The 26,593-nt window shown below is 45.4% G+C and overlaps 1 pseudogene; it reads left to right on the forward strand.

Annotated features, from left to right (window-relative positions):
• Positions 1–26,593, forward strand: part of LOC122928014 — a 102,324-nt pseudogene that overhangs the window by 65,050 nt on the left and 10,681 nt on the right.

Raw genomic sequence — 26,593 nt, forward strand, 5'->3', positions numbered from 1 at the left:
ATAAAGAAACAAAGAAACAAAAAGAAAAAAATCCTCTAAAAACATTCCATCTGTTACTATTGGCAAGGTTGATGCGGAAATTGAAGGTTTTCCGTTTGCTTGTAGTTCCCGTTTTGTCCTACCTGCCAGGGTGGCGCTAGAGAGCAAGAACATTTTTTGTGAGATTTTTGTAGCTAGTGGAGCAGCTGTCAATCTCATTGATAATCAATTTGCTATAACACATGGTTTCCAGGTAGGCACTTTGGGAAAGGATATACCTGTTTTTGCTATTGATTCCACTCCACTTTCTCAGAAATCGTTAAAGGGCATAGTTCACAATATCCGTTTTATTGTGAGTGATACTCATGTTGAGGATGTGTCATGTTTCGTCCTAAGCGGGTTGCCTACTCCTCTAGTGTTGGGGCTACCCTGGCTCACTAAACATAACCCCACCATTGATTGGCAAGCGAGGCAAATAAATGGTTGGAGTGACTTTTGCAGAGAATTGCCTCACGACATCTATTTCTGAGGTTTCTACTAAGACTGTACCATCTTTTCTCTCTGAATTTTCGGATGTGTTTTCTGAGAGTGGTGTTCAGGAGTTGCCCCCTCACAGGGAGTATGATTGCCCTATTAATCTCATCCCAGGCGCCAAGCTGCCTAAATCTCGTTAATACAATCTCTCCCAACCTGAAAGGGTCGCTATGCATGCTTATATCTCTGAGAGCCTGAGAAAGGGACTCCTACAACCCTCGAAGTCACCTGTTGCCGCTGTTTTTTTCTTTGTTAAGAAAAAAGATGGTTCTTTAAGACCATGTCTGGATTTCAGGGAGCTGAACAGTATCACAATTCGTGACCCTTATCCGCTTCCTCTGATCCCAGACCTGTTTAACCAGATTGTTGGGGTTAACGTTTTTTCCAAGTTGGATCTAAGAGGGGCATACAACCTGGTCAGGGTCAGAGAAGGGGACGAATGGAAGACGGCCTTCAATACCCCTGAGGGCCATTTTGAGAATTTGGTTATGCCCTTTGGTTTGATGAATGCTCCAGCCGTCTTTCAGCATTTTGTGAACAGCATTTTTTATCATTTAATGGGGAAATTTGTACTAGATGACATTTTGATTTTTTTCTCCTGATTTCAAAACTCATAAGGACCACCTACGTCAGGTCTTGCTCATCCTGCGGGAGAATAAATTGTACACTAAACTGGAAAAATGTGTGTTTGCGGTTCCAGAAATTCAATTTCTGGGGTTTCTTCTCTCCGCTTCTGGTTTTCGCATGGACCCCGAGAAGGTCCGCGTTGTGCTTGAGTGGGAGCTTCCTGAGAATCAGAAGGCGCTGATGCGGTTTTTGGGTTTTGCCAATTATTACAGGAAGTTTATTTTGAATTATTCCTCTGCTATTAAACCACTCACTGATATTACAAGAAAGGGGGTAGATTTTTCCTCCTGGTCGGTAGAGGCGCGTAAGGCCTTTTCTAGTATCAAGGAGAGTTTTGCTTCCGCTCCCATCTTGGTAGAACCTGATATCTCTGCCCTTCATAGTTGAGGTGGACGCTTCTGAGGTGGGTGTGGGTGCGGTCTTGTCTCAGGGTCTGTCTCCTACGAAATGGCGACCGTGTGCCTTTTTCTCGAAGAAACTCTCCTCTGCAGAGAGAAATTACGATGTAGGAGATAGGGAGTTGTTGGCCATCAAGTTAGCTTTTGAGGAATGGCGCCATTGGCTACAGGGAGCCAGACACCCTATTACTGTGTTTACTGACCATAAGAATCTGGCCTACTTGGAGTCAGCCAAGCGTCTGAACCCGAGACAGGCCAGATGGTCTTTGTTCTTTTCAAGGTTTAATTTTGTTGTCACGTTCCGCCCTGAGGTTAAGAATGTGAAGCCAGATGCCCTGTCACGTTGTTTTCCGGGAGGTGGGAATTTTTAAGGCCCGGGTCCTATTTTTGCTGAAGGTGTGGTGGTCTCTGCTCTTTATCCTGAATTGGAGGCAGAGGTTCAGGCAGCCCAGGCAGAGGCTCCTAATCTTTGTCCTCCTGGGAGGTTGTTTGTGCCTCTCGCTTTAAGACACAAGGTTTTTAAGGAGCACCACGATACTGTCCTTGCTGGGCACCCGGGGGGTAGAGCCACAGTGGATCTCATCGCTCGGAGATTCTGGTGGCCGGCGCTTCGTAAGTCGGTTGAGGGTTTTGTGGCAGCCTGCGAGACCTGCGCTCGTGCCAAAGTCCCTCATTCACGGCCATCAGGTCCTCTTCTTCAGTTACCCATTCCTTCCCGTCCTTGGACACATCTGTCCATGGACTTCATTACGGACCTGCCTCGTTCCTCAGGGAAGACTGTGATTCTGGTGGTGGTGGACCGTTTTAGTAAAATGGCGCATTTCATTCCTTTTCCTGGGTTGCCCAATGCTAAGACGCTGGAGCAGGCATTTATTGATCACATTGTCAAATTGCATGGTATTCCTTCAGACATAGTCTCTGATAGGGGCACGCAGTTTGTTTCCAGATTCTGGAAGGCTTTCTGTTCTCGCTTGGGGGTTCGGTTGTCATTCTCTTCTGCTTTCCACCCACAGTCGAATGGCCAGACAGAGAGCGTCAATCAGAATCTGGAGACATATCTGCGCTGTTTTGTGGCGGAGAATCAGGAGGATTTGTGTTCTTTTTTGTCCCTTGCTGAGTTTGCTTTAAATAACCGTCGTCAGGAGTCCTCTGATAAGTCACCATTTTTTGGTGCATATGGGTTTCATCCACAGTTTGGGACATTCTCTGGAGAGGGGTCTTCTGGTTTACCTGATGAGGAGAGATTCTCCTCGTCTTTGTCATCTATTTGGCAAAAGATTCAGGCTAATCTAAAGAGCATGAGTGAGAGATATAAGCGTGTGGCGGATAAGAGACGTGTGCCTGGTCCGGACCTGAATGTTGGTGATCTGGTGTGGTTGTCTACTAAGAATATCAAATTGAAGGTTCCCTCCTGGAAGTTGGGTCCTAAGTTTATTGGGCCTTACAAAATCTTGTCCGTCATCAATCCTGTTGCCTACCGTCTTGATCTTCCTCAGACTTTGAAGATCCATAATGTTTTTCATAAGTCCCTATTAAAACCTTATGTCCAACCCATTGTACCCTCCTCTTTGCCTCCTCCTCCGATTGTGGTTGATGGTAATCCTGAATTTCAGGTCTCTAGGATTGTGGATTCTCTTGTTGTCCGCGGTTCCCTCCAGTACCTTGTTCATTGGGAGGGTTATGGTCCTGAGGAGAGGATGTGGGTCCCAGTGACAGACATTAAGGCCACTCGTCTCATCAGGGCTTTCCAAAGGTCCCATCCTGAGAAGGTGGGCTCTGAGTGTCCGGAGTCCACTCGTAGAAGGAGGGGTACTGTCACCGCCAGACATTTGAGAAGCTCTGACAGGCGTTCTTCAGAACCTCCTGCTTGAGGTTCTTTTGTTTTGCTTTAGTTTTGTCATCTTGTTCCCCTCTCTCAGCTGTCATCTAGTTGCACTGATTGCATCCCTTTAAATCCCCTCCCATACTGCATCACTTTGTGGTTTATACAACTTCCTGGAGTGTGTACATGCTGGATGCTACAAACTGATGCTTCTACAGATAAGTCTGTTCATTGATTTGTGTTTTCCTGTTTGCTTGATCCTAGGTGACCCTGACTCCCTCCATATTAAGTGTAGGGAGCCGGTGGTCGTGTCCCCCCACTGTTATAGGGTGTTCAGGTGTCATACAGTCGAGGCACGAGGGCATGCAATTTTCTATCATAGAGATCTTTGCATGGGCTGAGAAGACAGGGAGCATTTCAGGGCTTAAATAGGGGTCACCCTTTTGTTTCTTAGTTTCGGTTCAAGCCAGTCGGATTATTTGTAACTTTTTGTTTTCTGTTACACCATCCGTGACACATTTATAAGGCAAGAAATCCCACTTATTAAACCTGACAGGGCACACCTGTGAAGTGAAAACTATTTCAGGTGACTACCTCTTGAAGCTCATCAAGAGAATGCCAAGAGTGTGCAAAGCAGTAATCAAAGCAAAAGGTGGTTACTTTGAAGAACCTAGAATATGACATATTTTCAGTTGTTTCACACTTTTTTGTTATGTATATAATTCCACATGTGTTAATTCATAGTTTTGATGCCTTCAGTGTGAATCTACAATTTTCATAGTCATGAAAATAAAGAAAACTCTTTGAATGAGAAGGTGTGTCCAAACTTTTGGTCTGTACTGTATATATAAAAACAAAAATGCAGTTGCTTTAACCGCCTCCGGACCGCCTAACGCAGGATTGCGGTCCGGAGGCGACCGGTTTATTCCTCTTCAACGCGCCGGCGCATCATCTCATCTCGCGAGAGGTGAGATTTCCTGTGAACGCGCGCAAACAGGAGCGCGCGTTCACAGGAAACGGCAGGTAAACTAGTGCATCTACAGCCTGCCAGCGGCGATCATTCGCTGGCAGGCTGTAGATGCGATTTTTTTTAACCCTTGAAAGGTATATCAGATGCTGTTTTGTTAACAGCGTCGGATATACCTGCTACCTGGTCCTCTGGTGGTCCCTTTTGCTTGGGTCGACCACCAGAGGACACAGGTAGCTCTGTAAGTAGCACCAAACACCACTACACTACACCCCCCACCCCCCTCACTTATTAACCCCTTATTAACCCCTGATCACCCCATATAGACTCCCTGATCACCCCCCTGTCATTGATCACCCCCCTGTAAGGCTCCATTCAGACATACGTATGTGTTTTGCAGATCCACGGATCCGCGGATCAATGGATCCGCAAAACACATACGTACGTCTGAATGGAGCCTTACAGGGGGGTGATCACCCCATATAGACTCTCTGATCACCCCCCTGTAAGGCTCCATTCAGACGTCCATATGTGTTTTGCGGATCCATGGATCCGCGGATCCACGGATCCGCAAAACACATACGGGCATCTGAATGGAGCCTTACAGGGTGGTGATCAATGACAGGGTGGTGATCAGCCCATATAGACTCCCTGATCATCCCCCTGTCATTGATCACCACCTGTAAGGCTCCATTCAGACGTCTGTATGTGTTTTGCGGATCCACGGATCCGCAGATCCGCAAAACACGGACACCGCGGATCTGAAAAACATGGACACCGTCAATGTGCTGTCTGCATTTTGCGGATCCGCACATTGCCAGAACTATATAGAAAATTACTTTAGAATAGGACATGTTCTATAGGCTCTACAAAAAACGCAGTGTTCGCCCGATCAGGCCTGATCTTGTGCGCACACTTGCGTTCAGTCCGCCCCACCGCAGTGACAGAATTATTTTTTTCTGATTACTGCAAAAACACAGTAAAATCACTGCAGCGCTATAAAAAGATCACTTTTGAGGGGCATGGCGAGTTCATAGAAGAATTATTGTTTTTTGGCACAAGTTAGCGGAAACTGATTTTCTTTTTTCTCATAAGTCTCATATTCCACTAACTTGTGACAAAAAAATTTAATCTCACATAAACTCACCATACCCCTCACATTGGAATCTGGGCCCCTTTGCGTATCTTGGCTGCAAAAAAGTGTCACACATGTGGTATCGCCGTACTCAGGAGAAGTAGGGCAATGTGTTTTGGAGTGTATTTTTACATATACCCATGCTGGGTGAGAGAAATATCTCTGTCAAATGACAACTTTGTATAATAAAATGGGAAACGTTGTCTTTTAGAGAGATATTTCTCTCACCCAGCCCAGTAAAAATACACCCCAAAACACATTGCCCTATTTCTTCTGAGTACGGCGATACCACATGTGTGACACTTTTTTGCAGCCAAGATGCGCAAAGGGGCCCAATTTCCAATCAGTACTTTCAGGATTTCACAGGGCATTTTTACGAATTTGGATTCCAAACTACTTCTCATGCTTTAGTGCCCCTAAAATGCTAGGGCAGTATAAATACCCCACATGTGACCCCATTTTGGAAAGAAGACACCCCAAGGTATTCCGTGAGGGGCATGGTTAGTTCATGTAAAATTTTATTTTTTGTCACAAGTTAGTGGAATATGAGACTTAGTAAAAAAAGATAAAAAAAATAATAATAATCATTTTCCGCTAACTTGTGACAAAAAATAAAAACTTCCATGAACTCACTATGCCCATCAGCGAATACCTTAGGGTGTCTACTTTCTGAAATGGGGTCATTTGTGGGGTGTTTCTACTGTCTGGGCATAGTAGAACCTCAGGAAACATGACAGGTGCTCAGAAAGTCAGAGCTTCTTCAAAATGCGGAAATTCACATTTTTGCACCATAGTTTGTAAACGCTATAACTTTTACACAAACCAATAAATATACACTTATTGCATTTTTTTATCAAAGACATGTAGAACAATAAATTTAAAGAAAGATTTATATAGAAATGTAGTTTTAATTGAAAAATTTTACAATCAAAAGTGAAAAATTACTTTTTTAGCAAAAATTTGGGTCAATTTCGATTAATATTAAAAAAAGTAAAAATGTCAGCAGCAATGAAATACCACCAAATGAAAGCTCTATTAGGCCTCTTGCACACTGCCGTGTTTCACGGCCGTATGCGGGCCGTGGAACCGCGGCCTGGATCCCTCCTGAGAGCAGGAGCGCACGGCGTCACTGGTTGCTATGACGCCGTGCGCTCCCTGCTGCCGGCACAGTACAGTAATACACTGGTATAGATCATACCAGTGTATTACTGTATTGCGGCGGCAGCAGGGAGCGCACGGCGTCATAGCAACCAGTGACGCCGTGCGCTCCTGCTCTCAGGAGGGATCCAGGCCGCGGTTCCACGGCCCGCATACGGCCGTGAAACACGGCAGTGTGCAAGAGGCCTTAGTGAGAAGAAAAGGAGGTAAAATTCATTTGGGTGATAAGTTGTATGACCGAGTAATAAACCGTGAAAATAGTGTAGTCCAGAATTGTAAAAAGTGGTCTGGTCATTAAGGGGGTTTAAGCTAGGGGAGCTGAGGTGGTAAAAAAAAATAAAAATCTTCAACAAAATTAACTTTCGAAAAATTTTAAAAAAAAACTTTATTTGACATCTTGTGACCCAGCACAGCTCTAAATATGAGATTTTTTTTTTTATCTCCTTACCAATTATATGAGCAATATGACAAGAGGTGAAAATAAGTTCACTTAATTTACCGGCCAGTTCAACAAAGTGAAAACGAATGTGGTTGTTAGGGTTGACAATCATTTCTTGGTATAAAGCGGTTAAAAATTTTCGCTGTAGCTAATAGTTAAATTAATAATGCTGTATCAACATTTTGTTCTTTGAACTAAACCCTCTCCAGGGATTTGTACCGCATTCCATGAGAGTGGCTTCAACACAGCCAGCACAAACTACAATCCACATGACAAGAGCACTGATTATGGCATTTTTCAAATGAATAGTCGATGGTGTTGAAATGATTACAAGCCCCCCAGAAGTAAAAATATTTGCAATATCAACTGCAAAGGTAAGTAAACTAAAGTGAGACAACTTATTCTATTTTCACCATTGTATCTGGAAACCATATTCAATATATAATGCCACAAGTACAGCAAATGAGCAAAGGCATCTGACTGATAAAACTGAAGTGCATGCACTAATACGGTATCTAGTAGCACCTCTCTACTGTACTAGTGTAATACTACATGTCCTGTACTACTCTCTACCTGTGTCGGGATGAGTTGGTCCATGGGACACCATTTTATTTCTCTGATACACTGTGTGAAAAAGCTCCTGCCCTTAAAGTTGAGCTGTCTGTTTTAGTAACTACTGTACATGCATTCCCCATGTAATAAAAATTCTGGGGCATCTATTCTTATGGCTCTGTGTTGTGCTATTCCTTTATTATTTCTACTAGAGGTTATGAATGGACTAATAATGAATTGTAACAAAGCTTTCTCGGGGTTTAATATTGATGACCTATACTCAGCTGATATGTGGGGTTCCAACTCCTAGAGCCCGGGTTGACTACCCATTAGAAGAGGTCAAGGCACTCTAAAGAGTCATTGATCACATGACCTAGGTACACCAGTGAATGGGCCTGGTCTACAATCAGGGTTGCACCACCAATGAGGTGAGGCGACTGCCTCAGGAAGCATCAGGTAGGAGCAAGAGGCGGGCAGCGGAAGGGGGATTATCTGTTTCTGCAGTATACTATTAGGAAGCACAATATGTGGTGCTGTATTACCCTGTATGTTTTGTAGCTTTGTATGTAATGTTTTCCAAGTATGTCTTTAACAGTAGGGCTGGAGGGAAGGGGTTCGGTTAAGAAATTGGCATTGGGGGGTTGGGGTGCCATTTCAGGTTGATGTGCTGATTGTGGTGACTTCCATTTTCCTGTGTCACATGCACATGATATTATGATGTAATGAGTCATGCACAACAGTTATCGCCCCTGTTGCCACAGCCTAAATAATGCCTTTACAGTGTCAGAGCAATTCAATGCCAGGTGCTCTCCCATCCTGTCATACAGACATGAACAGAAGTCATATGGAGGCACTCTTGTAAGCGTATTCTATGTAGCCCCACACAGAAGTAGTCCTACCAAGTGAGAAAGATGAATTATCACCATACTACTGCCAATCCGGACTCTGAGAAGCTCCATCCAAGAGAGTTACCAAACGACCACTCATGCCAGATGAGTGACGGGTAACAAAAATAGAAAACTAATTGAAGAGGACCTTTCACAGGTCCGGACATAGAAACATAGAAACATAGAATGTGTCGGCAGATAAGAACCATTTGGCCCATCTAGTCTGCCCAATATACTAAATTCTATGGATAGCCCCTGGCCCTATCTTATATGAAGGATGGCCTTATGCCTATCCCATGCATGCTTAAACTCCTCCACTGTATTTGCCGCTACCACTTCTGCAGGAAGGCTATTCCTTGCATCCACTACTCTCTCAGTAAAGTAATACTTCCTGATATTACTTTTAAACCTTTGCCCCTCTAATTTAAAACTATGTCCTCTTGTAGCAGTTTTTCTTCTTTTAAATATTCTCTCCTCTTTTACCTTGTTGATTCCCTTTATGTATTTAAAAGTTTCTATCATATCCCCTCTGTCTCGTCTTTCTTCCAAGCTATACATGTTAAGGTCCTTTAATCTTACCTGGTAAGTTTTATCCATGCAATCCATGTACCAGTTTAGTAGCTCTTCTCTGAACTCTCTCCAAAGTAGTGCATTCTGTGGGGCATACTTATGGCATATTACAGCGCTTACTATTTTCTGTATGCGCCGCTCTGTTTGCCCGCTGTGCCTCCCGTTCACTTTTCCTGCCTGGTATGTAAATTCATACCATCGGTACAGGGAGTAGAAGATGGCCCTGTTTCTCAATAGGCGTCTCCTTCTCTCTGGCTGTGAGCTGTCCAATCCCTTTGGAGAACGTCACAGCCAGGGTGAAGGAGACGCCCATTGAGAAACAGGGCCATCTCCTCCCTGTACCGATGGTATGAATTTACATACCAGGCGGAAAAGTGAACGGGAGGCACAGCGGGCAAACAGAGCGGCGCATACAGGAAATAGTAAGCGCTGTAATTTGCCATAAGTATGCCCCACAGAATCCACTAGTTATATTATAATGTCCGGACCAGTGAAAGGTCCTCTTTAATAATAATGAATTAAATAATTCATGAATAGAGTTGAGCGAACACCTGGATGTTCGGGTTCGAGAAGTTCGGCCGAACATCCCGGAAATGTTCGGGTTCGGGATCCGAACCCGATCCGAACTTCGTCCCGAACCCGAACCCCATTGAAGTCAATGGGGACCCGAACTTTTCGGCACTAAAACGGCTGTAAAACAGCCCAGGAAAGGGCTAGAGGGCTGCAAAAGGCAGCAACATGTAGGTAAATCCCCTGCAAACAAATGTGGATAGGGAAATGAATTAAAATAAAAATTAAATAAATAAAAATTAACCAAAATCAATTGGAGAGAGGTTCCATAGCAGAGAATCTGGCTTCCCGTCACCCACCACTGGAACAGTCCATTCTCAGATATTTAGGCCCCGGCACCCAGGCAGAGGAGAGAGGTCCCGTAACAGACAATCTGGCTTCAAGTCAGCAGAGAATCAGTCTTCATGTCATAGCAGAGAATCAGGCTTCACGTCACCCACCACTGTAAGAGTCCATTTTCATAAATTTAGGCCCAGCACCCAGGCAGAGGAGAGAGGTCCCGTAACAGAGGATCTGGCTTCATGTCAGCAGAGAATCAGTCTGCATGTCATAGCAGAGAATCAGGCTTCACGTCAGCCACCACTGCAACAGTCCATTGTCATAAATTTAGGCCCAGCACCCAGGCAGAGGAGAGAGGTCCCGTAACAGAGGATCTGGCTTCATGTCAGCAGAGAATCAGTCTGCATGTCATAGCAGAGAATCAGGCTTCACGTCAGCCACCACTGCAACAGTCCATTGGCATATATTTAGGCCCAGCACCCAGGCAGAGGAGAGAGGTCCCGTAACAGAGGATCTGGCTTCATGTCAGCAGAGAATCAGTCTGCATGTCATAGCAGAGAATCAGGCTTCACGTCAGCCACCACTGCAACAGTCCATTGGCATATATTTAGGCCTAGCACCCAGGCAGAGGAGAGAGGTCCCGTAACAGACAATCTGGCTTCATGTCAGCAGAGAATCAGTCTGCATGTCATAGCAGAGAATGAGGCTTCACGTCAGCCACCACTGCAACAATCCATTGGCATATATTTAGGCCTAGCACACAGGCAGAGGAGAGAGGTCCCGTAACAGACAATCTGGCTTCAAGTCAGCAGAGAATTAGTCTGCATGTCATAGCAGAGAATGAGGCTTCACGTCAGCCACCACTGCAACAGTCCATTGGCATATATTTAGGCCTAGCACACAGGCAGAGGAGAGAGGTCCCGTAACAGACAATCTGGCTTCATGTCAGCAGAGAATCAGTCTGCATGTCATAGCAGAGAATGAGGCTTCACGTCACCCACCACTGCAACAGTCCATTTTCATAAATTTAGGCCCAGCACCCAGGCAGAGGAGAGAGGTCCCGTAACAGAGGATCTGGCTTCATGTCAGCAGAGAATCAGTCTGCATGTCATAGCAGAGAATCAGGCTTCACGTCAGCCACCACTGCAACAGTCCATTGTCATAAATTTAGGCCCAGCACCCAGGCAGAGGAGAGAGGTCCCGTAACAGACAATCTGGCTTCATGTCAGCAGAGAATTAGTCTGCATGTCATAGCAGAGAATGAGGCTTCACGTCAGCCACCACTGCAACAGTCCATTGGCATATATTTAGGCCTAGCACACAGGCAGAGGAGAGGTTCATTCAACTTTGGGTAGCCTCGCAATATAATGGTAAAATGAAAATAAAAATAGGATTGAATGAGGAAGTGCCCTGGAGTCCAATAATATATGGTTATGGGGAGGTAGTTAATGTCTAATCTGGACAAGGGACGGACAGGTCCTGTGGGATCCATGCCTGGTTCATTTTTATAAACGTCAGCTTGTCCACATTGGCTGTAGACAGGCGGCTGCGTTTGTCTGTAATGACGCCCCCTGCCGTGCTGAATACACGTTCAGACAAAACGCTGGCTGCCGGGCAGGCCAGCACCTCCAAGGCATAAAAGGCTAGCTCTGGCCACGTGGACAATTTAGAGACCCAGAAGTTGAATGGGGCCGAACCATCAGTCAGTACGTGGAGGGGTGTGCACACGTACTGTTCCACCATGTTAGTGAAATGTTGCCTCCTGCTAACACGTTGCGTATCAGGTGGTGGTGCAGTTAGCTGTGGCGTGTTGACAAAAGTTTTCCACATCTCTGCCATGCTAACCCTGCCCTCAGAGGAGCTGGCCGTGACACAGCTGCCTTGGCGACCTCTTGCTCCTCCTCTGCCTTGGCCTTGGGCTTCCACTTGTTCCCCTGTGACATTTGGGAATGCTCTCAGTAGCGCGTCTACCAACGTGCGCTTGTACTCGCGCATCTTCCTATCACGCTCCAGTGCAGGAAGTAAGGTGGGCACATTGTCTTTGTAGCGTGGATCCAGCAGGGTGGCAACCCAGTAGTCCGCACAGGTTAAAATGTGGGCAACTCTGCTGTCGTTGCGCAGGCACTGCAGCATGTAGTCGCTCATGTGTGCCAGGCTGCCCAGGGGTAAGGACAAGCTGTCCTCTGTGGGAGGCGTATCGTCATCGTCCTGCCTTTCCCCCCAGCCACGCACCAGTGATGGACCCGAGCTGCGTTGGGTGCCACCCCGCTGTGACCATGCTTCATCCTCATCCTCCTCCACCTCCTCCTCATCCTCGTCCTCCTCGTCCTCCAGTAGTGGGCCCTGGCTGGCCACATTTGTACCTGGCCTCTGCTGTTGCCAAAAACCTCCCTCTGAGTCACTTCGAAGAGACTGGCCTGAAAGTGCTAAAAATGACCCCTCTTCCTCCTCCTCCTCCTCCTCCTCCTGGGCCACCTCCTCTTCCATCATCGCCCTAAGTGTTTTCTCAAGGAGACATAGAAGTGGTATTGTAACGCTGATAACGGTGTCATCGCCACTGGCCATGTTGGTGGAGTACTCGAAACAGCGCAACAGGGCACACAGGTCTCGCATGGAGGCCCAGTCATTGGTGGTGAAGTGGTGCTGTTCTGTAGTGCGACTGACCCGTGCGTGCTGCAGCTGAAACTCCACTATGGCCTGCTGCTGCTCGCACAGTCTGTCCAGCATGTGCAAGGTGGAGTTCCACCTGGTGGGCACGTCGCATATGAGGCGGTGAGCGGGAAGGCCGAAGTTACGCTGTAGCGCAGACAGGCGAGCAGCAGCAGGATGTGAACGCCGGAAGCGCGAACAGACGGCCCGCACTTTATGCAGCAGCTCTGACATGTCGGGGTAGTTGTGAATGAACTTCTGCACCACCAAATTCAGCACATGCGCCAAGCAAGGGATGTGCGTCAAATTGGCTAGTCCCAGAGCTGCAACGAGATTTCGCCCATTATCACACACCACCAGGCCGGGCTTGAGGCTCACCGGCAGCAACCACTCGTCGGTCTGTTGTTCAATACCCCGCCACAACTCCTGTGCGGTGTGGGGCCTGTCCCCCAAACATATGAGTTTCAGAATGGCCTGCTGACGTTTACCCCGGGCTGTGCTGAAGTTGGTGGTGAAGGTGTGTGGCTGACTGGATGAGCAGGTGAAAGAAGAGGAGGAGGAAGCCGAGAAGGAGGAGGTGGCAACAGGAGGCAAAGAATGTTGCCCTGCGATCCTTGGCGGCGGAAGGACGTGCGCCAAACAGCTCTCCGCCTGGGGCCCAGCTGCCACTACATTTACCCAGTGTGCAGTTAGGGAGATATAGCGTCCCTGGCCGTGCTTACTGGTCCACGTATCTGTGGTTAGGTGGACCTTGCTACAGATGGCGTTGCGCAGTGCACACTTGATTTTATCGGATACTTGGTTGTGCAGGGAAGGCACGGCTCTCTTGGAGAAGTAGTGCCGGCTGGGAACAACATACTGTGGGACAGCAAGCGACATGAGCTGTTTGAAGCTGTCTGTGTCCACCAGCCTAAATGACAGCATTTCATAGGCCAGTAGTTTAGAAATGCTGGCATTCAGGGCCAGGGATCGAGGGTGGCTAGGTGGGAATTTACGCTTTCTATCAAATGTTTGTGAGATGGAGAGCTGAACGCTGGCGTGTGACATGGTTGAGACGCTTGGTGACGGAGGTGGTGGTGGTGGTGTTGGTGGTACATCCCCTGTTTGCTGGGCGGCAGGTGCCAACGTTCCTCCAGAGGCGGAGGAAGAGGCCGAGGCGGCAGCAGCAGAATAGGCCGAGGCGGCAGCAGCAGAAGAGGTAGCAGGGGGAGCCTGAGTGACTTCCTTGGTTTTAAGGTGTTTACTCCACTGCAGTTCATGCTTTGCATGCAGGTGCCTGGTCATGCAGGTTGTGCTCAGGTTCAGAACGTTAATGCCTCGCTTCAGGCTCTGATGGCACAGCGTGCAAACCACTCGGGTCTTGTCGTCAGCACATTGTTTGAAGAAGTGCCATGCCAGGGAACTCCTTGAAGCTGCCTTTGGGGTGCTCGGTCCCAGATGGCGGCGGTCAGTAGCAGGCGGAGTCTCTTGGCGGCGGGTGTTCTGCTTTTGCCCACTGCTCCCTCTTTTGCTACGCTGTTGGCTCGGTCTCACCACTGCCTCTTCCTCCGAACTGTGAAAGTCAGTGGCACGACCTTCATTCCATGTGGGGTCTAGGACCTCATCGTCCCCTGCATCGTCTTCCACCCAGTCTTGATCCCTGACCTCCTGTTCAGTCTGCACACTGCAGAAAGACGCAGCAGTTGGCACCTGTGTTTCGTCATCATCAGAGACATGCTGAGGTGGTATTCCCATGTCCTCATCATCAGGAAACATAAGTGGTTGTGCGTCAGTGCATTCTATGTCTTTCACCGCTGGGGAAGGGCTAGGTGGATGCCCTTGGGAAACCCTGCCAGCGGAGTCTTCAAACAGCATAAGAGACTGCTGCATAACTTGAGGCTGAGACAGTTTCCCTGGTATGCATGGGGGTGATGTGACAGACTGATGGGGTTGGTTTTCAGGCGCCATCTGTGCGCTTTCTGCAGAAGACTGGGTGGGAGATAATGTGAACGTGCTGGATCCACTGTCGGCCACCCAATTGACTAATGCCTGTACCTGCTCAGGCCTTACCATCCTTAGAACGGCATTGGGCCCCACCATATATCGCTGTAAATTCTGGCGGCTACTGGGACCTGAGGTAGTTGGTACACTAGGACGTGTGGATGTGGCAGAACGGCCACGTCCTCTCCCAGCACCAGAGGGTCCACTAACACCACCACGACCATGTCCACGTCCGCGTCCCTTACTAGATGTTTTTCTCATTGTTATGGTTCACCACAACAACAAATATATTATTTGGCCCAATGTATTGTATTCAAATTCAGCGGGATATAAATTTGAGGCCTAGTATTTAGGCGCTGGGTGACCGGTATGGATTTAGTGACAGAATTAGACTTGGAAATGCACAGAAGCGTGTGTGTGAAGTTATTCTGAATGACCCTATGTGCACCTTGAATATTATATACCCTTTTTGGGATAGATTTCAAATAGCTCTGATATAGCAGGAACCACTAAATTATGAAATTGCTAAATTGGGAATTGTACTTCAACCCAGAACAAAAAATGTGCTTTGACGGACACTAAATAACTTTCCCAGCTACAACAGGACAGCGGTAACGAGAGATTTAGCGGGATATAAATTTGAGGCCTAGTATTTAGGCGCTGGGTGACCGGTATGGATTTAGTGACAGAATTAGACTTGGAAATGCACAGTAGCGTGTGTGTGAAGTTATTCTGAATGACCCTATGTGCACCTTGAATATTATATACCCTTTTAGGGATAGATTTCAAATAGCTCTGATATAGCAGGAACCACTAAATTATGAAATTGCTAAATTGGGAATTGTACTTCAACCCAGAACAAAAAATGTGCTTTGACGGACACTAAATAACTTTCCCAGCTACAACAGGACAGCGGTAACGAGAGATTTAGCGGGATATAAATTTGAGGCCTAGTATTTAGGCGCTGGGTGACCGGTATGGATTTAGTGACAGAATTAGACTTGGAAATGCACAGTAGCGTGTGTGTGAAGTTATTCTGAATGACCCTATGTGCACCTTGAATATTATATACCCTTTTAGGGATAGATTTCAAATAGCTCTGATATAGCAGGAACCACTAAATTATGAAATTGCTAAATTGGGAATTGTACTTCAACCCAGAACAAAAAATGTGCTTTGACGGACACTAAATAACTTTCCCAGCTACAACAGGACAGCGGTAACGAGAGATTTAGCGGGATATAAATTTGAGGCCTAGTATTTAGGCGCTGGGTGACCGGTATGGATTTAGTGACAGAATTAGACTTGGAAATACACAGTAGCGGGTGTGTGTGAAGTTATTCTGAATGACCCAATGTGCACCTTGAATATTATATACCCTTTTAGGGATAGATTTCAAATAGCTCTGATATAGCAGAAACCACTAAATTATGAAATTGCTAAATTGGGAATTGTATTTCAACCCAGAACAAAAAATGTGCTTTGACGGACACTAAATAACTTTCCCAGCTACAACAGGACAGCGGTAACGAGAGATTTAGCGGGATATAAATTTGAGGCCTAGTATTTAGGCGCTGGGTGACCGGTATGGATTTAGTGACAGAATTAGACTTGGAAATGCACAGTAGCGTGTGTGTGAAGTTATTCTGAATGACCCTATGTGCACCTTGAATATTATATACCCTTTTAGGGATAGATTTCAAATAGCTCTGATATAGCAGGAACCACTAAATTATGAAATTGCTAAATTGGGAATTGTACTTCAACCCAGAACAAAAAATGTGCTTTGACGGACACTAAATAACTTTCCCAGCCACAACAGGACAGCGGTAACGAGAGATTTAGCGGGATATAAATTTGAGGCCTAGTATTTAGGCGCTGGGTGACCGGTATGGATTTAGTGACAGAATTAGACTGGGATATGGCCAAAAAATAACCACACTATTGCTGGTTAAATGCACTTGGTGACGGGCGCAGCTTGCCCCTGATGTAGTATATGGCCAAAAAATGAACAGACTATTGCTGGTTAAATGCACTTGGTGTCACAGCTTGACCAACCACACTACTGAGGGTTAAATGCACTTGGTGACGGGCGCAGCTTGCCCCTGATGTAGTATATGGCCAAAAAATGAACAGACTATTGCTGGTTAAATGCACTTGGTGTGACAGCTTCACCCTGATGTAGGCTTTAGCCAAAAAACAACCACACTATTGAGGGTTAAATGCACTTGGTGACAGGCGCAGCTTGCCCCTGATTTAGTATATGGCCAAAAAATGAACAGACTATTGCTGGTTAAATGCACTTGGTGTGACAGCTTCACCCTGATGTAGGCTTTAGCCAAAAAACAACCACACCATTGAGGGTTAAATGCACTTGGTCGCAGCTTGGATGCACTTGGTCGCAGCACCGCACAAGACACAAAATGGCCGCCGATCACCCCATAAAAAAGTGACTGACAAACGGTCTGGGCAGCCTAAAAACAGTGAGTGAGCATTTGAGTATCAGCAGCTCAATGATGCACAGCTGCAGATCGATCGATTAATCAAGTGAAGTCCTTTGGAGGAGTTAATCTGCCTAATCTCGCCCTACTGTCGCATCCGCAACCTCTCCCTACGCTAATCAGAGCAGAGTGACGGGCGGCGCTATGTGACTCCAGCTTAAATAGAGGCTGGGTCACATGGTGCTCTGGCCAATCACAGCCATGCCAATAGTAGGCATGGCTGTGACGGCCTCTTGGGGCAAGTAGTATGACGCTTGTTGATTGGCTGCTTTGCAGCCTTTCAAAAAGCGCCAAGAAAGCGTCACAAAAGCGCCAAGAAAGCGACGAACACCGAACCCGAACCCGGACTTTTACGAAAATGTCCGGGTTCGGGTCCGTGTCACGGACACCCCAAAATTCGGTACGAACCCGAACTATACAGTTCGAGTTCGCTCATCCCTATTCATGAATTACTTATTCATTATTCTGATATGTAAAGCGAAGTAGGAGAATGGAGACAAAGTCTATCCTAGAAAAATCTAAGCAATAGTCTCTGCCATTTCTCTCAAAAGAACTCCAGAAGAAATTGTTCCCTCAACTGCAATACATTTATTTGAATACATAATGTTAGGAAACGGATAATGGGCAATAGTAGGTAATAATTTGAAGTGCAGGTTAGGATAGATGCTAATTAAAACTGGAAAGTTTGCCTGGAAATGTTACAGCTTTTAACAAAGTCATAATGTGATTTGCAAATTCTAACTTTTTTTTTTACTATTTTACAGCACTGTTAAGTGACAATATAAGTCAAGCTATAAAATGTGCAAAGCGTGTTGTGAGTAATTCCAATGGCATGAATGCATGGTGAGTATAAATCACTGAACACTAAGCGGTAGATTTATTCATAGCCTGGAATGCTGCAGGTAGGGGCAGATTGGCCATAGACTCTACAGGGAAATTTCTTGGTGGGCCGATGCCTAGGAGGGCCACCCAAGCCATTCTCAGGGCCGTCAGCCGGGTACATAATGATCTGATTGTCTCATACGCACCTGGCCAGCAGCCGTAGGTGCCCTCCTGAATTCAACTTTGCGGCAGGTCACAGTATTTTGTGCTGCACTGTGGTATTTGGTTCAGCTAGGGCAGTATATTGCTTTGTACTATGGTATTGCTGGCCCTGCCTAATTTTGTTGCGCCGCCTTCTGTCAGTTTTGACCTACCTACAACATGGGGCCACTTTTAAATGTTTTTTCCAATCTACCCCTGGCTGCAGAATGCCGCGCCTGATTTATGATGAGGTGTACGCCTTATCATAAATTAGGCACAGCATCCAGCACTCCGTGCGTTTGAACTGAGATCTGGCTGACATAGATGTCGGTGTTCTTCTATGTTAGAAAACTTGCATAGAATATGATAAATGTAGCTGGGCCACCAGTCCTGCCCACTCCCTGCCCTCGTCACTCAGTTTTTTAAAGGGTGCATTCACATGACCATATGTATTTTGTGGTCCGCAAAACGCAGATCCACAAAATATGGATGCTGTCCGTGTTGAATCAGTTTTTTTGGAGGACCCATTGTTACAATTCCTACATACAAAAACAGACAAGAATAGGACTTGTATCTTTTTTGAACGGGTCCGCATCTGATCTGCAAAAAAGGCTGTTCAGCTGCGGACCAAAAATAGGGTTGTGCGAATGGGGCCTAAATAGGAAAAAAAATTGTTTTATTGGTAACAGTGTTGTCATTTCATCACATTATATATCATTACAGTCAGGCATTATTTTGATCCCATCATAATGGTGTACAGCCTATGAATATATACTAATACAATACAATAACTACAATAGTGAATAGATACACAAACGCATATCTATATATTGTGAAATCATAATAGATTGCAGTCTATAAATTCACTCACTATTGTGATATTGTCAAAGTAGCCCTAAATTAGAGCATTTTAGATGCACTCTGGTGCTCCAAATCATGGTGCTCAGCGTGGCTGAGAGACTGGACGCTGACACAGAAATTGGTCAAAGCAATCTCTAACTTTTATTACATGGGGTAAGCGTATATACATCTTGAGAAGAGGGCAGTCCTCACTGAGGCTTTAACATTGTTTCATTGGTCAAAAAGGAAGAAGAGATAAGAGAGAGGAGATAGCACCCTGGCTTCTGCGCACTGGGTCCTACTTTGGAATGTGAACTAATGTAAACATCTGGTTACCATCGCCATTTTGTAATGGAGTTTATTCTAAGAAGAATACTGCCTACGTCATATGTGACACTTCAAAGAGGTGCTTCTCTATAGGCAGTGAATAATATATACATATCATCGAGCCATATAATTGGCTTATGCACTCCTTCACAGTCTATATGACTCTCTATATAGCTCCCTTGTTGAAACGCCTGTACAAGGATGAGAAAACAGACACCTCTCACAGCACAGCCCTTTGTCCCCCCTCTCTTCTCCAATCTTGAAACAAAGAGGGGGGTGGGTGGGCACTTGGAAGTAGAAAAAGTTAACTCATTACAATCCTAGATATGCAAAATATAGAATAAAATTCACATATCTTTAACAGTCCCCCCTTGAATTTCATTCTCTCCCTAAACCTAAACATCTGTCCCAATGCTCCGCCTCCTCTTCACCAGCTTCCACGACAAGCCATACCTAGCGAACAGCCTCCCGTGACACTGGATTTGAGTACGGGGAAGTCAGATGATCTTTCCCTAACTGGCGTTGACATTATATGGGGGGACTGGAGGTCATCAGTGCTTCTGATTTGACTGGACCAATTTTCCATATTCTTTTGAGTCATGATCAACAGTCACACAAGGGAAAACCAGTCTCAACACTTCCTTGAAATCAATCCAATTATCCTTGTCTTTGAGCTTCACTGTGCATGTGGTCAACAACACTCGGAATTTACCATCAAACCAGAGTTTTAGGACTTTTCTAACGTGTATTTTTCTACCACCCAATCTCCAGACACAAGTGGGTGGGTTCCTGGTACTTTATCAAAACCTGGAAGTGAAGCAAAAACTCGAAAATGTACTTTAGTCAAATGCTTATATAAAACTGATCACATAATCTGTCAGACAACCATGTTGCATCTGAAGCTGCTGTGGGAAATAAAATCCTATTCTAGGGGCTGACCCAAAAAGGATCTTATAGGGACAAAGGCCTGTCTCACGGTTAGGCGTATACCTTATTAAAAGAGGGCTACCAGCAGGCACTCTATTAAGGCTTTGAATCTTTAACTTAGTGTCCCGTTCAGTTCATTTTCCCTTCTCTACTGCTGCTTTGTGCATGGTACGAAGCATGTAAGGCCTGTCCTACACCCAAAACCTTCATCATCTCCTGCATCACTTCACCTGTGAAGTGAACACCTGTGTCAATGATCTAAGGTACCCCATACTTGCACACAACTTCGGCCATAATCTTCTTTACTTCTTTGGGTACGGTTTTGGCCATCCTGAAAACAAGTCATCACATATCAATACATACTCATACATGCCCACCTTGGGTAGTTGAAGGTAGTCTGCAAACGTTGAAACAGATACAAAAAGCAAGACGTGTTTCTTGGGTACCTTAACCACCTTGCCCACGTTGTTCTGGGCACAAACCATTTATCCTTGAGTATGTCTGACTGTTACAGTGCTGAACCCTGGGGCATACCGTATGCTATGTACTAAATCACACATAGCAGTTTTTGTCTGGTGCATCACTCCATGGGTTGCCTGTGCCATCGTGGAGTAGAGGGACCTGGGAAGGTAAAGTTTCCCTTCTTATTTGTAGTCCTCCCTTTTCCATCCACAGTCCCTTTCCTCCTTCCCCATCTGGTTCTGTAAGGTCTTAAGAACTTTCGGGAGACAGGAGTTATTTCAGGGACCTGAACTGTGGCCACTTAAGACAGGGGTCTGCTTAGGTAATTTGGCAGCCATTGTTGCCGCCTGATCTGCCGTGGCCTTCCCCTTTGCCTCCTCTGCATCTGTTTACAGTGGCCTTTCATTGCTATCATAACCCCTCATGTTAGTGACAAGAGGGCTTCCATCAGAGACCTCACTGCTTCCCCATTTTCGATGGGTTTACCTGAAGCGATCGAGGAGTCTCTGGCTTTCCATATGGGCCCATAGTCATGGGCTATCCCAAAGCACACCTGGAATCAGTGTAAATGTTGGCTGTTTTTTCCATCTGCATATCTGCAAGCCATCTTCAGAGTCTTTTAGCTCCACTTCTTGAGCAGACATGTGTGGTAGTTCACGTTTAATCACCACTGCCCAACCTGTGTAGTACCTGCCATCCTGGCCATACCTCAATGCATCCACAAAGAGCACATGATCAAGATTACCTAATGGCTGATTTACCAAATCCCACTACCTCTTGTGACATCATCTGCAGTCCGGAGCCTCTTCCTTTGAATCTGGAAGAAAAGTTTAAAGTGCGGTGCCCTAACTCTTCCCTCCCCCCTTGGTCCAGAAGCAACAGGGTGGCTGGGTCCAAAGTATTACACCTTTGGAGAGCAACATTGTCAGGCAACAAAATGGAACACTGCATTCTCAAATAACGGGCAACAAAACAATCATTTGGATTGTACGTTCATGAGGATAGATGTAATATCACCATCACTTTGTGGTTCAGAACTATCTCAGAGCTTTCATCAAGCATAGCTAGTACAACTATTACAGCTCTGATGCAGAAAGGGGCACCTCTGGCCACGGGATCAAGTCTGACTGAATAATATGCTACGGGGAGTTATTGCTGGCCATGCAATTGGGTGAGGACAGCTGAGTCATGGCCACTCACTTCATAACAATACAATCTAAATGTAATAATCTGATAGGCTCAGTGTGGGGGAACACAAAATTGCCAGTTCTAGGCATAAAAAGCATCTACCACCTCATCTGTAAGGTGGTAGGGACTAAAGGACAAATCAATCACAGTGGAGTGAGTAGGGGTAATGGGAACCTGAGCCGACAAGGTGTGTGTGTGTGTTGGGCACAATGTGGGTGTTAGAAACTGTGGCTTCATTAACGGCATGTAGGTCATGTACCATCCAATGGTGAGTGGTTTGCTTTTCTCAGCTTCTGGGAGTACTGATACAAACATGGACCAGGGAATTTTATCACTAATGGCCAACAAACTTCCTGGTCATTGAGGGCACCTGTAAGCTTCACAGTGCCGTCCTCCTGATGTGAGATAGCTGCATGTACTTTTGCAAACAAATCTGCACCTGGGAGGCAACAAGGGGCGTTACCACTGACCAGCAAACGGGCAAGCGCATCTTGATTAGGGGCAAATCTAATATGGATGGTTTCTGTTGAAAAAAGGGAGCGTACTACTTTCCCATTCACTTCTACCCAAAGACTGGTGTCCTTGGAGAGTAAATCAGGGGAGGCCATGTTTGCTGTGCACAACTGTCTTGGCTGCTCCAGTATCAATCAAAAACGGGACTACTTCTTTATCACCCAGAATGAGGGATATCATTGGGCCAGACTGAATCTGCTAAAAAGCAGAGCCGATACTGGATTTCCTGTTTCCTAATCTTGATCTAACTCCCCCCCCCCCTTTACTATCTTTGTGTTCTCCTTATGACAAAAAACATGGGTGTCTGTGGGGACGGACAGTGATCCGGGCATGGTCAACATAGAATACAATCCTCTTGTGTGGTGTGGACGAGGAGTACCACACATAGCACAACACTCTCTCTTCTGGGATCTGGGTCCCACAGACTCTGCAGGCCCACCATAGGGTGGCAGACTTACTTTTTCCTCACTTCAATGAGGCGTTTGACATCAGGGCTGAAGCAATGCCAAAGGAACACTACCTATGGTTGGCACCACTGAACCACCCAATGCTGCTTGATGTTACTCTGCATTTTGGCTTACAGAAGTATCCAACTTTTCCTATCGCAGAATTAATAGACTGGAAAACAAAACAGGACTTCTCATCTTCCATGGGAGTGTCTTATAACTAGGGGATGGGCACAAGGGCTGTCGTCTGTAACGTCCACCCCTATCCTTTTGTCCGTCAGTAATCTGCCAGCTGTCCATTAGAACAGAGCTCTGATGTTTAGCACAACACTTAACATGTAACACGTAACTTCAAACATTGAAACAAACAGATCTGACAATACAGACATGAACACACAAAGGGCCCATAAAAACTTTTCATTGACTTCAATTTAAAAATAAAATAAATAAATAAAAATGTACAGCTTGATCAATGCTGTTGGCACCAATACAAACCCAAAACTTCCAAGAAAAATAAAATACAATTCTCAATGCGCATATTATTTAAAAAACAAATATCGTACTCCACACGCATTCATTTTTCCATGTACTTATTTTCATTAACAGCTCATAATCAGTCTTCACACATATTCGCCTCAACTACAACTCAAAGCCACACCCATTCACATTCCACTGAATCATTTATGTCTTCCAACCCACATTGTTTCATCCCAAAACTTGCAGCACAGACAACACAGCTTTCCTGAAAACAGATAGCCACACCACACCCAGAATTGCTGATGGTCTGTCGCTGTAAGACAATATACATGTTATAATCATACAGTCATTTTGTTAAAATCTGGATTCCCACAGTACCCTGCTTGGGAAAGAAGAAAGAAGATTATTGAACAATTTTTATTACACATATAACATCACTTACTCTGCATGATTCCCTTGCCTCCCGTCTCTTATCTCAGGAATGTTCAGGCAGGGGAAGTAAAGCAATCATCCTAAATATTCCTCAAACTTTTACTCATTGGAATTTACAGCAGATGTGGTGGGGGAAGGGATGCCACATGGCAACTTCTGTGTTCTCTATAGGATTCAAAATCCTCCATCTTGTAATAAGAAATGCTACACATTTCTCCAACTTTCAATTTCTCTCAGTTACTTCCATGGACACTTTAAACCATAACTCAGTATGCACCAGCCTATTATTATCCTTCAACCAACTTCTCTTTTCCTTCAATACACTTATACATTAACTGACCATTCTTTGAACTGCTGTAATCCCTCATTCTAGGGCTATTTGTCACATTTTTTACTTTCAATTCTTAATATCACATCCTATAATCTCCCTCTTCCCTCGCTACTAGCTAGGGGCTGTATTTTCTCCTTCTTCATAATACTGGGACTGACCCATATCAACAACAGTATTTCAGACTGACACACACACAAAACAGAGGAGTGATCAGCACCTTTAACCCTTTCCTCCGTAGACAAAGGATTCACCCTCCCCTCTGGTTGGCTCAAATCTGACTATCACGTCTGACTAGTCAGCTGGTACTCCCCGCACATCTTCCCCAAGACCAGGGGTCAGACGGGCTCCGTCGCGTCTTCCTGGGGTCAGGTCAGGTGGAGAACATCTCCGCAGTCTTCCCTTATCTCAAAGAGTCATACGGCTCCACACATCTCCCTGCCAGATCAGCCGGAGTTTACTTTGTCCCACACCTCGGCACTACAGCGCCCCCTTCCCAACCAGGAGGTTACTGTCCCCTCCCTTTGTCTGTGGTCTTACCGTCTGTGTTCAACTCACTCCTCACATAAATCACAGACACACACAAAACATATACACACCAGAGTGATCTATAAATTCAGACTATGGTTCTATGGACCCCAGGCTTTCAGCATATTAGCCAACTACTATACTTACATGGGTGCCACCTCACAGCAGACTAGGCCAACATGAAGTGACGAACTAAATGGCAGAAAGGCGGGTAAGAGTATTCTTACCGTTCTATTAAAGCCGGCCATCTCCTCTCTGACGTTCGTCAAGTCCTGGGGCCTCTTGTGTGTCGGCTGTTGATGCTCCCTTCACCTTGGGGTCCCTTCATGGTCGCCATTTGTCAAAGTAGCCCTAAATTAGAGCATTTTAGATGCACTCTGTTGCTCCAAATCAATGTACCCCCCCCCCCCCCAGGGGTTAATATCCACGCGTGGCTGAGAGACTGGACGCTGACACAGAAGTTGGTCAAAGCAATCTCTAACTTTTATTACATGGGGTAAGCGTATATACATCTTCAGAAGAGGGCAGTCCTCACTGAGGATTTAACATTGTTTCATTGGTCAAAAAGGAAGAAGAGATAAGAGAGAGGAGATAGCACCCTGGCTTCTGCGCACTGGGTCCTACTTTGGAATGTGAACTAATGTAAACATCTGGTTACCATCGCCATTTTGTAATGGAGTTCATTCTAGCAAGAATACTGCCTACATCATATGTGACACTTCAAAGAGGTGCTTCTCTATAGGCAGTGAATAATATATACATATCATCGAGCCATATAATTGGCTTATGCACTCCTTCACAGTCTATATGACTCTCTATATAGCTCCCTTGTTGGGACGCCTGTACAAGGATGAGAAAACAGAAACCTCTCACAGCACAGCCCTTTGCCCCCCCTCTCTTCTCCAATCTTGAAACAAAGAGGGGGGTGGGTGGGCACTTGGAAGTAGAAAAAGTTAACTCATTACAATCCTAGATATACAAAATATAGAATAAAATTCACACATCTTTAACAATATCATCACCGAAGAATGGAACCTCTAAATACTCCCACATTATTGTGACTTCACAGTACAACACAGCCTATAAATACACATACAGTGCTGTAATATCACAGTGAAGAGCATTCAGCTAACACCTTGTGCGCCTCAATGTGCCATAATTTCCCAGATATTGTCACAGTGCCATTTGATACCAAATAGTACCATTGAAGCTACACCAATCCTCTTATTGCATTAGTGTCCTACTTATCTATCCTTACCCTAATTACAAGAGTTTTTCATAAAATGATGTCATATTGCTTGGATGTGACATGGCTTTTATGATCAGGGGTTCAGAACTTTGCTTCCCCTAAGTTTTCCTTGCACTGTGGCACTCATTCTGCTACCGGGTACTGAAGCATGGCCCTTCTCACGTCCTCCACACGTCCAGTGGCTGGGGTGCTGCTGTACAGAGGAAAAACTGTGGAGGGTATACAGCGTTATAACAGAGCTAAATCTCCATGTTAAGGGCCAATAAAGATTCTAGATGTCCCCCACCCCGATCATAAAGCAATGGCATTATTATAGCGGTATGTCATTCATTTAGAAGTTTGAAATAACTTAGAAAATTGTGTAGAAGTTTGTGCCTATCTGTATATAGAACTATTAACTTTATTGATTAATAGCGCTAAAATAGAAAAAACCAAAAAACTTTATTAGTCTCAGTTTAAAACATCAATATGAAATGGCTATCTACTTCTAATAATCATATTACTCTAGGTGTGGGGGGCCTCCACAATATCCACTAATCCTACAATCCCGCCAAAACAGCATGGAGTGTTGTTTAGTAGTGTGGTTCTTGGGGTCCCCACCTTTCTGGGGGGTAGGTATACACGGCGCACCAGGACCCCGTGTAGCTGAACTGCCAATACTAGTCAAGCTATGATCACCTGAGCCTATACCTTTACTCACTTAAATCAGCCGCAATATTAGCTTGCTACCTCTAACCTAGTGCTGCCCTGTAATGAGTCCCTACTGCATTCCCCCCTTTTATGCAATCTGTACAATTTAAAATTCA

The sequence above is a fragment of the Bufo gargarizans genome, chromosome 2, assembly GCF_014858855.1.
Source record: "Bufo gargarizans isolate SCDJY-AF-19 chromosome 2, ASM1485885v1, whole genome shotgun sequence".
NCBI lineage: Eukaryota > Metazoa > Chordata > Amphibia > Anura > Bufonidae > Bufo > Bufo gargarizans.